The sequence below is a fragment of the Nomascus leucogenys genome, unplaced genomic scaffold (assembly GCF_006542625.1).
Source record: "Nomascus leucogenys isolate Asia unplaced genomic scaffold, Asia_NLE_v1 000710F_116640_qpd_obj, whole genome shotgun sequence".
In the NCBI taxonomy this organism is placed as follows: domain Eukaryota; kingdom Metazoa; phylum Chordata; class Mammalia; order Primates; family Hylobatidae; genus Nomascus; species Nomascus leucogenys.
The window spans coordinates 1-13,988 of record NW_022096182.1 but is presented as its reverse complement, the minus strand read 5'-3'; positions in this window follow the sequence as shown (position 1 = coordinate 13,988).

Genomic DNA, 13,988 nt, shown 5'->3' with positions numbered 1-13,988 from the left:
AGCAGGGTGGCGGGGCTCCTCCCCAGCTGCCTCAGGGCAGGAGACCAGAGCAGAGGGACCCATGATTGTGACACTGATCCTAAAAGCTTAGCCTCTGCTTCACACTTAGCCCCCACTAGGATGGCTATATTTTTATTATTTATTTATTCTTAGTTTTATTTTTTGAGACAGAAAAAAATATTCTACCCAGGCTGAAGTGCTGTGGGGTGGGATTATAGCTCACTGCAGCCTTGAACTCCTGGGCTCAAGCTATCCTCCCACCTCTGCCTCCCGAGTAGCTGGGACCACAGGTGTGTACCATCACCCCTGGACAATTAAAAAAATTTTTTTTTTGTAGAGATGAGATCTTGCCATGTTGCCCAGGCTGGGCTATATGTATATAATTTTTGATGTATTGGTAAGGATGTGGAGAAATCGGAACCTTCCTATGTTGCTGATGGGAATGGAAAATGGCACACTCATTGTGGAAAATAGCTTGGGAGCTCCTCAAAAATTAAACATGAAGCCCCCATATGACCCAGCAATTCCACTCCTAGGTATTTATCCAAGAGAAAGAAAAATGTGCTCCCACATAAAAACGTGTATATGAATCTTCACAGCAGCATTATTTGTAACAGCTAAAAGGTGAACACAACCCAAATGTCCATCAGTAGATGAATGGATACAGAATGTGATCTGTACATGCAATGAAATGTGGCTCAGCCACAGAAAGGAATGAAGTAGCTGTATGAATCTGTTCTCACACTGCTGGTAAAGACATTCCAGAGACCGGGTAATTTATAAAGGAAAGAAGTTTAATGGACTCACACAGTTCCATGTGGCTGGGGAGGCCTCACAATCATGGTGGAAGGTGAAAAGCATGTCTCACGTGGTGGCAGACAAGAGAAGAGAACTTGTGCAGGGAAACTCCCCTTTATAAAACCATCAGATCTTGTGAGATTTACTCACTATCACAAGAATAGCATGGGAAAGACCTGGCCCCATGATTCAATTACCTCCCACAACACGTGGGAATTGTGGGAGCTAAAATTCAAGATGAGATTTGGGTAGGGACACAGCCAAGCCATATCCGTAGCCATGCATGCAATATCATGGATTAATCTTGAACATAACATTGAGTGAAAGAACCCAGACTGTCTGGGTGCAGTGGCTCATGCCTGTAATCCCAGCACTTTGGGAAGCCAAGGTGGGTAGGTCACTTGAGGTCAGGAGTTTGAAACCAGCCTGGCCAACATGGTGAAACTCTATCTCTGCTAAAAGTACAAAAATTAGCTGGGAGTGGTGTCTGACCTCTGTAATCCCAGCTATACAGGAGGCTGAGGCAGGAAAATTGATTAAACCCAGGAGGAACAGCTTGCAGTGAGCTGAGACTGCACCACTGCACTCCAGCCTGGGTGACAGAGAAAGACTCCTCTCAAAACACAAAAACAAAAACATTAGCCAGGCATAGTGGCACACACGTATAGTCCTAGCTACTTAAGAGGCTGAGGCGGAAGGATCCTTGAGCCCAGAGGTTCAAGGTTACAGTGAGCTATGATCATGCCACTGCAGCCTAGCCTAGGGATAGACCAACTCTATCTCAAAAAAAATTTTGAATGGTGTTATTCTTTGAGTTGTTTTTATTTCGGGGAGTGGACATACAATTTACTTTCTCTGAAATCTAATAAAATCTATGGGTAATCTTGCCAGAAAAAAATGCATATAAACACAATATGCTGCATATAATTCTGAGGGGGTGAAATCACAGACCATTGAAGCCTATTCACTGTAAGAACCTCTGATGTAGAAGTAGCAGTTTTATGATTTCTGAATCATATGAAAGAATGATGTTGGGATCATTAAAACTAGAATCAAATTAGTCCTAGAAATTCTTGGCTGAGCACAGTGGCTCATATCTGTAATCCCAGCATGTTGGGAAGCTGAGGCAGGCAGAGCACCTGACATCAGGAGTTTGAGATCAGCCTGGTAAACATGGTGAAACCCCGTCTCTATTAAAAACACAAAAAATTAGCCTGGCGTGGTGGTGGGTGCCTGTAGTCCCAGCTACTCAGGAGGATGAGGCAGGAGAATCTCTTGAACCCAGGAGGCAGAGTCTGCAGTGAGCCGAGATGGCATCACTGCACTCCAGCCTGGGCAGCAAAGTGAAACGCTGTCTCAAAATAAACAAATAAATAAATAATTCGAATAAATGAATAAATAAACTGTGAATGGACTGGGTGTGGTGGCACCTGCCCGTAATCCCAACTACTTGGGAGGCTGAGGCAGGAGAATCCCTTGAACCAGGGAGGCGGAGATTGCAGTGAGCCAAGATCGTGCCATTACACTCCAGCCTAGGTGACGAGTGAAACTCTGTCTCAAACAAAACATAACAAAATGAACAAAACAACTGTAAATGTTATTTTATCTTTCTTATCCCAACTCTCACTAACAAGCAAAAGAGACCAGGTGCAGTGGCTCATGCCTGTAATCTCAGCATTTTGAGAGGCAGGCAGATCACTTGAGGTCAGGAGTTCGAGACCAGCCCGGCCAACTTGATGAATCTTGGTCTCTACTAAAAATAAAAAAATTAGCCAGGTGTGGTGGCATGAGCTGTAATCCCAGTGGTGCCTGTAATCCCAGTTACTCAGGAGGCTGAGGCAGGAGAATCACTTTAATCTGGAAGTCAGAGGTTGCAGTGAGCCAAGATTGTGCCACAGCACTGCAGCCTGGGTGATAGAGTGAGACTCCATCTCAAATACATAAATAAATAAATAAATAAAGGCAAAATAATTCTGATGTGAAAAAAATAAATAGGTAAAATGTATTTGCTTGCCAATATTCTGAGTTATCATAGTAGGTGGCTTTTAACCATTGACAATAGGACCAGAAATTATTGAATACCTATGAATAAAACTAATGAGATAACTATACTGAAAGCTACAGAACATTATTGAAAGGGATCCCACAAGTCTTACATAAATAAAGTTATACTATGGTCAAAGACTGGAAGATCCATACTGAAGAAAAATCAGTCTTGCCAAGTTAATCTGTAGATTCAACACATCACAAGAAAATTCTAGCACTATTTTTTGTTGGAAATTTACAAGCCAATTAATTTTTTTGTGAAAATGCAAATACCAAGACAGGAATTCAATATTTCAGAAGAAAGTTAAAGGACTTATACCACCAGTTAGGAAGACTTGTTATAAAACTACAAGAATTGAGACAGTTTATAAACACAGATAGACAAAATGTCAATGAACAGAATCTAGAAACAGACCCAAAACTTACCAATCACCTGATAAATGACAAAGTTGATATTGTAGTAGTGGGGAAAGTATCATTTCAGTAACGGTGCCAGTCAATTAGAAATCCCTATGAAATAGAGCCAATCTTGGCTGGGTGTGGTGGCTTACACCTATAATCCCAGCACTTTGGGAGGCTGAGGTGGGCGGATCATGAGGCCAGGAGTTCGAGACCAGCCTGACCAATGTGGTGAAACTCCGTCTCTACTAAAAATACAAAAATTAGCAGGGCTTGGTGGCACTTGCCTGTAATCCAAGCTACTTGGGAGGCTAAGGCAGGAGAATAGCTTGAACCTGGGAGATGGAGTTTGCAGTGAGTAGACATCGAGCCACTGCACTCCAGTATGGGTGACAGAGGGAGACTCCATCTCAAAAAAAGAAAAGAAAAATAAAAGAGTCAGTCTTGACTCCTACCTCACATCATACACAAATGTCAATTTAATATGTATACAAGAAAGAAAGTCAGGCGTGGTGGCTCACGTCTGTAATCCCAGCACTTTGGGAGGCCAAGGTGGGAAAATTGCTTGAGCCCAGGAATTTCAGGCCAGCCTGGCCATCATGACAAAACACCATCTCTACAAAATATTTTTCTTTTCTTCTTTTTATTTTTGAGACAGAATTTCGCTCTTGTTGCCCAGGCCGGAGTGCAATGGTGTGATCTCAGCTCACCACAACCTCCCACTCCTGGGCTCAAGCGATTATCCCGCCTCAGCCTCTGGAGTAGCTGGGATTACAGGCATGTACCACCACACCTGGCTAATTTTGTATTTTTAGTAGAGACGGCGTTTCTCCATGTTGGTCAGGCTGCTCTCGAACTCCCAACCTCAGGTTTTCTGCCCACCTTGGCCTCCCAAAGTGCTGGGATTACAGAAATGAGCCACCATGCCTGGACATATATTTTTTTTTCTTGAAACAGCATCTCGTTCTGTCACCCAGGCTGGAGTGCAGTGGCACGATCTCTGCTCACTATAACCTCCACCTCCCATGTTCAAGTGATTCTCCTGCCTCAGCCTCTGGAGTAGCTGGAATTACAGGTGTGCACCACCACACCCAGCTAATTTTTTTTTGTATTTTTGGTAGAGACAGTTTTCACCATGTTGGCCAGGCTGGTCTCAAACTCCTGACCTCAAGTGATCTGCCCGCCTCGGCCTCCCAAAGTGCTGGGATTACAGGTGTGAGCCACCATGCCCGGCCTTCTACAAAAGATTTTTAGATTGGCCAGGCACGCCTGTTGTACCAGCTACTGGGAGGCTGAGGTGTGCAGATGACTTGAGCCCTGTAGGTCAGGGCTGCAATGAGCCATGACCATGCCACCTCACTCCAACCTGGGTGACAGAATAAGACTCTGCCTCAAAAAAAAAAAAAAGAAAAAGAAAAAAACATTGAATATAATAAAAATGCATCAGTTCATACTAAAAGATAAAATTTAATAATAAAATAGGCCAGGTGAAAGAGTGAGACTTGGATGGGCGCAGTGGCTCATGCCTGTAATCCCAGCATTTTGGGAGGCCTAGGCGGGCAGATCATCTGAGGTCAGGAGTTCGAGACCAGCCTGACCAATATGGAGAAACCTCATCTCTACTAAAAATACAAAATTAGCTGGACATGGTGGCAGGTGCTTTTAATCCCAGCTACTCAGGAGGCTGAAACAGGAGAATCACTTGAACCAGGAAGGCAGAGGTTCCAGTGAGCTGAGATGGTGCCACTGTACTCCAGCCTGGGCAACAAGAGTAAAACCCCATCTCAAAAAATAAAAGAAAGAAAGAGCAAGACTCCCTCTCAAAAAAAAAGAGAGAGAGAGAGAGAGAGAGAGAGAGAGAAAGGAAGAAGGGCATGAATTGGGCCTGGAGTTTTGCAAAAATCTTAAGAGTCCTGTATTCCATGCTAGTGAATCTAGGTTTCATCTAATGATTGGAAGGCCCTGAAAGTTTTGCTCTATTTCTTTTGTTTTATTTTGAGAGAAATATATCACATAAACAGAATACTAAATGTAGTCAGATAGGAGAATCATGCTTTTCAGAAGGAAAACTTGAACTACCCTAAGGAGAGCTTGTTATTCAACTTCCTGATTTCCCTGGTGGCTAGAATGTTCATGATTATATTTCCAGTACATAGCCTAGGAGAAGTGCAATAAATACCTGTTGATAATAAAGATAGCACTGAAATTATCCTGATAAGAAATAAAGGCCTCACTATAGCAGTGGCCAAGAAAATGGAGAGATAGTAGCACTCAGATCTTGTAGAACAAGAGAATTTAGATGAATGAGCGAAGGAAGCGAGGATGCTGAATATTCTATTTTGGGTGATCATGTGTTATGTCACTGAGCCAAACATGTAATGCAAGAGAAAGAGCAGGTTTGGGAAAAAATAGAACAAATGTGTTCATACCCATTTGAGATAGAGTGTTTTTACAATGATGTCATTTGGCAATGCTACAAACCAGTAGCTTACAAGGGAGGTCTCTCTACTAGAGATATTGCTAAATGTTACTTTGTAAATCATCAGTAACTGGCCTCATTTTACCTATTCATGAAGTAACTTTGTTGAGTAAAAGAAGATTATACATTTCAGTAAGGTTATTATTATTATTTGATACAGTCTCCCTCTACTCGGGACGCTGAGGCAGGAGAATCATTTGAACCCAGGAGGTGGAGGTTGCAGTGAGCTGAGATTGTGCCACTGCACTCCAGCCTGGGCAACAGAGCGAGACTCTGTCTCTATCTCAGATCTCTGTCTCTGACTCTAAGATTTCTATCCCTGCCATGCTGGCTGTAAGAACTTGGACATGTTGGATCAGCCACAGAGCCATCAGTTTTCTTTCTTTCTCTTTCTTTCTTTCTGTCTTTCTTTTTCTTTCTCTTTTTATTTCTTTCTTTTTCTTTCTCTCTTTCTTTCTTCTTTCTTTCTTTCTTTCTTTCTTTCTTTCTTTCTTTCTTTCTTTCTTTCTTCTTCTTTCTTCTTTCTTTCTTATTAATGCAGACAATGGGCTTTTACTCTGTTAATTTCAAAAGCTTCTTGTAACAGTCCAATGAGATAATAGGGTTAAATATGCTTGGTAAATTGTGAAATGCTGTACAGATGTGAGGGTTCAGTCTCGTGTCTGACTTTTCAGGCGGATATACAAGGCCAAAGGAATGGGTTGTACAAAGACATCATAGCATTGCCTGGAAAAGTATGTTCAAGAGCTACAGGGTATTTGTATTGCTGGCAAAAATACAAGGCAGAGAAGAGTGGTAGCTGAGACTAAAAACGCAGTCAGGAACTAAATCTTGGAGGCACTCCATCATTTTCCATTAGCATGGCATCCCTGTACCCTACTTAACTTGGACTATATCCCACAGATCTGCAGCATCCAATATGGACCACCTTAGCCACATACGGCTATTTAAATTTAATTAAAAATTTTAAAAATTCAATTTCTAATTCTAGCCAACCAGTCTTTTTTTTTTTTGAGAGGGAGTCTCGCTCTGTCGCCCGGGCTGGAGTGCAGTGACGCAATCTCGGCTCACTGCAAGCTCCACCTCCCGGGTTCACGCCATTCTCCTGCCTCAGCCTCTCCGAGTAGCTGGGACTACAGGCGCCCGTCACCACGCCCGGCTAATTTTTTGTATTTTTAGTAGAGACGGGGTTTCACCATGGTCTCGATCTCCCGACCTCGTGATCCGCCCACCTCGGCCTCCCAAAGTGCTGGTATTACAAGCGTGAGCCACCGCACCTGGCCTCCAACCAGTCTTGACATCTTCAATAGCCACATGGGGCTGGTGGCTACCATACTGAATAACTCTGATACAGAACATTCCCATCATCATTGTCTGTTGACAGCACTACCATGGATGTTTGGGAGTCTTAGAATTGACATAAGTGGGAAAATGCTTTGTGACTATTTGCACTTTAGAAAAATAGCTTTGGCAGGAGGATAATTGGGGGAAAAATAAGGAAAAATAACATGCAAAACTACACAAGATTTCACAAAACCACAAGAGCAGTGAGGTTGGGATAGAAGAGGCAGATGTGAGAGAGGTAGAGGTGGAGTAAGCCAAGCTTTATCACTGTGTTAACCAGTTAGTTGTATGATTAAGCTGATTGAGGGTGCCAATACAGAAGATCATCAAATAAATAAACATGGATGTGTGTAAAGAAGGGTTCAGCTATTTTGTTTGTATGTGGGAAGTGGAGTAGGGAACTTCTGGAAATAATGAAATGGCAAGAATTAACCAAACAGTTTCCATGACTCCATGGAGACCATAAAGTTGGCAGCCTGAAATTTTCATTTTCACGCAATATTTTTTGACATTTCTGAAGCCAGAGTCATATTCACATCAAAGCATTAAATCATTTGTATAAATCTTTGGGATATAGAGAGGCAGGTTTAGAAAATGAAGTTCTCACAAAAATCTTACCAGGATATACCATTCAGCTTTTCTAATCTTCTAATCCCTTAGTAATCTCTTTGCCCATGGTAATGAGTCTGATGTCATCTGACTGTGTCTTCTGACTGAATAGATAAGCTAAAGCCCAATTGATGAGTGGCCTAATTAGTCAAGGGTATATTTGAGGTTTTTGTCCATTGCATCATTTGTTCAAAAACGGAAGCGACATCATTTTGTTGTAAATTAGAATCAGAAGAAGGAGGACATGGCTAAGAGCCTAAATAACTAAAATTGGAGATGGGGGGGTTATTTTGCTCCTTGGACAAATTGTAAATTTGGGACATTACTTCTCCTAAGGAATGACTCTCTCTCCTGTTTCCTCTCAAAATTTCTTCTCTTGACTATTTCTTCCCATTAACCCATAATATAAATCTCCTGAATCTAATGATAATAATGATCATAGCTACAATTGGTTGAGCATATATTATGTGCCAGCCCTGTGCTAAATTCTTCTGAACACTATCTCCTCACCTTACCCCAGTTATGAGTGGTTGAGTCAGGATTCAAACTGAGGTCTGGCTGATTCCAAAACTATGGTCATAACTGCTCTATACTGCCTCTTTTCTGGAGAATGCTGTGAGTCTCATTGGCTCCTTCATCAAAGAAATGCTTTCAGAACCTGGCTCTTGGGTGTCATTTCCAAAGTCAGAGAAATGGCTTTCTTCTTCTCTTCTTCCTCCTCCTCCTCCTCCTCCCTCCTCCACCTCATCCCTCCTTCTCCTCCTACTTCTTCTTCTTATCCTCCTTCCATCTTCCTGCTCCCATCTTCCTTCTCCTGCTCCTCCTCCTCCCTCCTCCTTCTTCTACTCCTCCAAACTCCTCCTCCTCCTTCTTCTCCTTCCTTCTTCTCCTTTTCCCCCTCCTCTTCATTTTCTCTTCTTCTTTCTCTTCTCCTCATCCTTCTCTTCTTTTTTCTTCCTCCTCCTCCTCCCTCCTCCTCCTCCTCCTCCTCCCTCCTCCTCCTCTCCTCCTCCCTCCTCCTTCTTCTTCTTCTTCTTCTTCTCTTCTTTCTTCTTCTTCTTCTTTCTTTCTTTCTTTCTTTTCTGAGACGGAGTCTTGCTCTGTCACCCAGGCTGGAGTGCAGTGGCATGATCTTGGCTAATTGCAGCCTCCGCCTCCTGGGTTCAAGTGATTCTCCTGCCTCAGCCTCCTGAATAGCTGGGATTACAGGCACATGCCACCACCCCTGGCTAATTTTTGTATTATTATTTCTTTTTTTAGTAGAGATGGGATTTCACTATGTTGGTCAGGCTGCTCTCAAACTCCTAACCTCATGATCCACCTGCCTTGGCCTCCCAAAGTGCTGGGATTACAGGCATGAGCCACCGCTCCTGGCCTCCTTTTTCTTCTTCCTCTTCTTCTTCTTTTTCTCCTCCTCCTTCTTCCTTCTTCTTCTTCTTTTTCTCCTCCTCCTCCACTTCTTCTCCTCCTTTGCCACTGCCACCTCCTTCTCTTCTCCTTCTCCTTCTCCTTCTCCTTCTTCTTCTTCTCTTCCCTTCTTCTTCTTCTTCTTCGATGAAGTCTTGCTCTGTCACCCAGGCTGGAGTGCTGTGGCATGATCTCGACTTACTGCAACTTCTGCCTCCCAGGTTCAAGTGATTCTCCTGCCTCAGCCTCCCGAGTAACTGGGACTACAGGCAGGCACCACCACACCCAGCTAATTTTTATATTTTTAGTAGAGGCGAGGTTTCACCATGCTGGTCAGCCTGGTATCGAACTCCTGACCTCGTGATCTACCTGCCTCGGCCTCTCAAAGTGCTGGGATTACAGGTGTGAGCCACTGTGTCTGGTCTCTTTTCTTCTTCTTTTAGTGAGTCACACAATAAAGGAACAGCAACAACAACAAACAACCTGCAGAGATGGAGGAAAGAGATGGCAATTTGGTTCCTGTTCATTTGTTCAAAAACGGAAGCCATATTATTTGGTTGTAAATTATAATCAGAAGAAGGAGGACATGACTAAGAGCCTAAATAACTAAAATTGGAGATGGGGGGATATTTTGCTTCCTGGAAAAATTGTAAAGTTGGGATATTATTTCTCCTAAGGAACTACTCTCTCTCCCATTTCCTCTCAACATTTCTCTTCTCTTGACTATTTCTTCCCATATACCCACAATATAAATCTCCTAAATCTAATAATAATAATGATCATAGCTAGAATTGATTGATCATAGAATTTCCTGTGACCCCAAGAAAGATTTTTCCTTTTCTTCCTTCAGGGTCAAATGCATTCACTATGACAAGACCAACCTGGGAAAATGGTAAGGCATGAACTAAATGTGGATCTAGAATGAGGCTCAGTGTTTTGTCAGGGACATATGGAGTCAGCAAGGAAGCTGGAAGAATCCAGAGTCAATAGGACCAGGCGAGGGAGATGCCACCACTCTCAATGCCTCCAATCCTCAGGGCGATCAAATGATCACTCAAGACGATTGTTCTAAGGGAGGAGAACTATCTTTCAGGGAGTGATTATAAATATCTACTAAAATACGTGACAAACTTGCAAAGTCACTAAACATTAACAATATAACATACTGTACCTTTTAAAGTAGCTAAGATGCTTGGGTGTTTTCTTTTTTTTTTGAGAAAATATATGTTCGATAGGAGTGTGCTGAAGTGGGCAGTCGTGTACCTTGCTGCTGGGTGAGGAAGTATGAATAATCTGCTGAGACAGCAATTTGGCAATGTTCAGAAAAAGTTCAATGTGATTTCCTTCCACCTTTAAATTCTACCTCAAGAAATAGATCCCCAGCCTGGCCAAGATGGTCAAATCCCATCTCTACTAAAAACACAAAAATTAGCCAGGCACGTTGGCAGGTGCCTGTAATCCCAGCTACTCGGGAGACTGAGGCAGGAGAATTGCTTGAAACCTGAAAGTGGGAGATTGCAGTGCGCTGAGATCGTGCCACTGCACTCCAGCCTGGGCAACAGAGTGAAACTCCGTCTCAAAAAAAAAAAAAAAAAAAAAAAAGGAAGAAATCGATTCTAAAGATATAATAGAAAGATCGCTAGTCTTTGTAGTTGAACTTCTTAGAATCTAAATACCATTTCCACCCTTATTAAATATGTGACTTCCAGCAATTTCCTCTCTGTGTCTTGGTTTTCTCACCTATACAATGGAGAGGTGATAATACCTATCTCATGGAGGGTAAAATGAATATATATTATATATATGGCTTGGAAACAGAGTCTAGAACATTGGGGGATTATCATTGTTATTAATATTTAATATTAACATTGAGATTGATGGAGAATGATAGGAGTTTCAATCAAAGTTGGTGGTACATATCAGCTGTGTGACATTTAACAGGCTACCAATTCTTGTTGAAATTCAATTTTTTTATTTATAAAATGAGTATAATAACCTGTATTTTGTGCTTCTTGTGAATTTTAAGGATACATACAATACATACATTATAAAATATAATAGTATACATATATGATTTAATATATAATTGGGAATTTTCAAATTATTATAATGGGCATTACATATGCTTACTATATACAATTTAATATAATAATTAAAATAATATAAAAATAATATATGAGGCCATATATATTATAACATATATAGTGTCTATATGTTTACCTACAAATAACATACATATTATCAACAAATATATAACATATAAATACATAGTATAAGCAAAATACATAAATTATAAATGGACATAGCATTAAGCTAAATGAACAATATCTATTATTAATTTAAAATCAGAAGAATTCATTATAAACCTGAGATGCTTACACGGAGAGAAACAATTTGGGGGTCACTAGTCTGTTTTAACATCTCATTTGTGTCCTGTAGTGTTTTCCAATGAACAGACTTTTTTTTTTTTTTGAGATGGAGTCTCACTCTGTCACCCAGGCTGGAGGGCACTGGTGTGATCATGGCTCACTGCAACCTCCACCTCCTCGGTTCAAGTGATTCTCCTGCCTCAGCCTCCCGAGTAGCTGGGACTACAGGTGTGCACCACCATGCCTGGTTACTTTTTGTATTTTTAGTAGAGATGGGGTTTTGCCATGTTGGCCAGGCTGGTCTCAAACTCCTGACCTCAGGTGACCCACCTGCCTCGTTAACATAATTCTGGGCTAAGAATGCTTACTTACGACCTCTATGAGAAAAACAAACTTCATTTCAACATCATATTCCATATCCCCGAATGTCCAACATACAAATCACATGGGCTTGTCACAAAAGTCACAGTTTGGCCCTTTGAGGCAGCAAGAGTCAGCTTGGAGATTATTCCTTTTAAGGTGTTACCTTATAATAAACAAACAGTAAAGGATCACTTCTCTAAGGATATTTTCAGGTTAAAGAAGGCTATTTCAAAGGTGATTCAGGGTGTGTGTGTGTGTGTGTTGCGGAAAGTTTCCCTTTCCTTAATTAATTTATATATTATATATTTTTAAAGATGGTTTCTTGTTCTGTTGCTCAGCCTGGAGTGCAGTGATGTAATCATAGCTCACTGAAGCCTCAAACTCCTGGGCTCAAGCAATCATCCCACCTCAGCCTCCCAAGTAGCTGGGACTACAGGCATGCACCACTATACCTGGCTAATTTTTTTGTAGAGATGGGGTCTCTCTATGTTGCCCAGGCAGGTCTTGAGCTATCAGACTTAAGGATCTTCCTGCCTCCACCTCCCAAAGTGCTGAGATTACAGGCATGAGTCTTGAGAACTTTCCTTAATATTATTTCCCTCCAGATCGTATGGACCATGCTCTGTTTTTTCTCAGAGAACACAGATTTTCAGATGCTAATCTGATTTCTCATGGCATATGCGGTTGCCTCATAAGAAAACACTTGACAGAAGAGACAGAAGAAGTGTTTATAGCTGTCCCCAGGAGAGCAGCCTAATTTCACCTTTTCAGGCAAACTGCCAGGAACTGCCCTAGTCAGTAGACTTGGTGCCCACCCCAGTCTCCTCTGACACAAGTGGGGATGAAACATTGCTGTTGTTTATCTGCATCAGGTCTCAGCACCCTGCATGTTGGAAGCTAAGTCATTAGCATGGATTAGATACAAATTATCCCCTTGAATAAGAGCACTCTATACTCAGATGAAAACTATTGATTTCCAATCTACTACCCAAAGGACTCTATCATCAGGACACATTGCGTACTTTGCTTCAGTTTTGACTGTGGATTTGGGCCTGAGATTTCGTTGTCAGGCCATAACACTCAGTGTTGTTTAATTAGTACAGAAGAAAAAAGAAAGAATTGCTGTAAATCAGGGCATTCCAGATTGTGATATTACCTTGACGCTGCTGTTCCTACCATGCTTCAGCTGTGATCAAGCACGCTGTCAGGGCCTCAGCATCTGATTCTTCCTGGTAAATCAAGAACGTCATTAACACTCAATCATGGTTGCACTTCCAGTTTGGAAAAGCCACCTCTGCTCCTAGTAAGAATTAAGATTTTATCACACTTATGGCAGTTACTGATTTATATTGTAAAGATGGTGTGTACTAGATCTGTAAGATGTACCTTATCTGTCTCTGCCTTCATAATTCCATCTCTTCCCCCTCCACAAATTGTAGAGCATCATAGACAAAGGATGAATTTCCAAAATTGACAGTGAGCCTTTACAAATGATAAGCAGAAATGTCAGTGCCCAAGCTCAGACCAGCCATAGCAGAAATCTCGTCTATTTTGTTAGCCACTATCTTCCCGGAGCCCAGATACCATGTTGGCATATAACAGGTGCTCTAAAAAAAAATCTAAGTAGGCTGGGCGCCTGTAATCCCAGCACTTTGGGAGGCCAAGGCGGGCAGATCACGAGGTCAGGAGATCTAGACCATCCTGGCTAACACGGTGAAAACCCGTCTGTACTAAAAAATACAAAAAATTAGCTGGGCGTGGTGGCAGGCGCCTGTAGTCCCAGCTACTTGGGAGGCTGAGATGGGAGAATAGCATGAACCTGGGAGGCGAGCTTGCAGTGAGCCGAGATCATGCCACTGAACTTCAGCCTGGGCGGCAGAGTGAGACTCTGTCTCAAAAAAAAAATCTAAAAAATATTAAGTTTGCCAGGCACGGTGGCTCATGCCTATAATCCCAGTACTTTGGTTGGCTGAGGTGAAAGGTTTGCTTAAGCCCAGAATTCAGGGCGGGTGGATCACTGGAGATCTGGAGTTCGAGAGTAGCCTGGACAATATGGTGAAACCCTGTCTCTACTAAAAATACAAAATTAGCCAGGTGTGGTGGCGCATGCCTGTAATCCCAGCTACTCAGAGGCTGAAGCAGGAGAATCACTTGAACCCGGGAGGCAGAGGTTG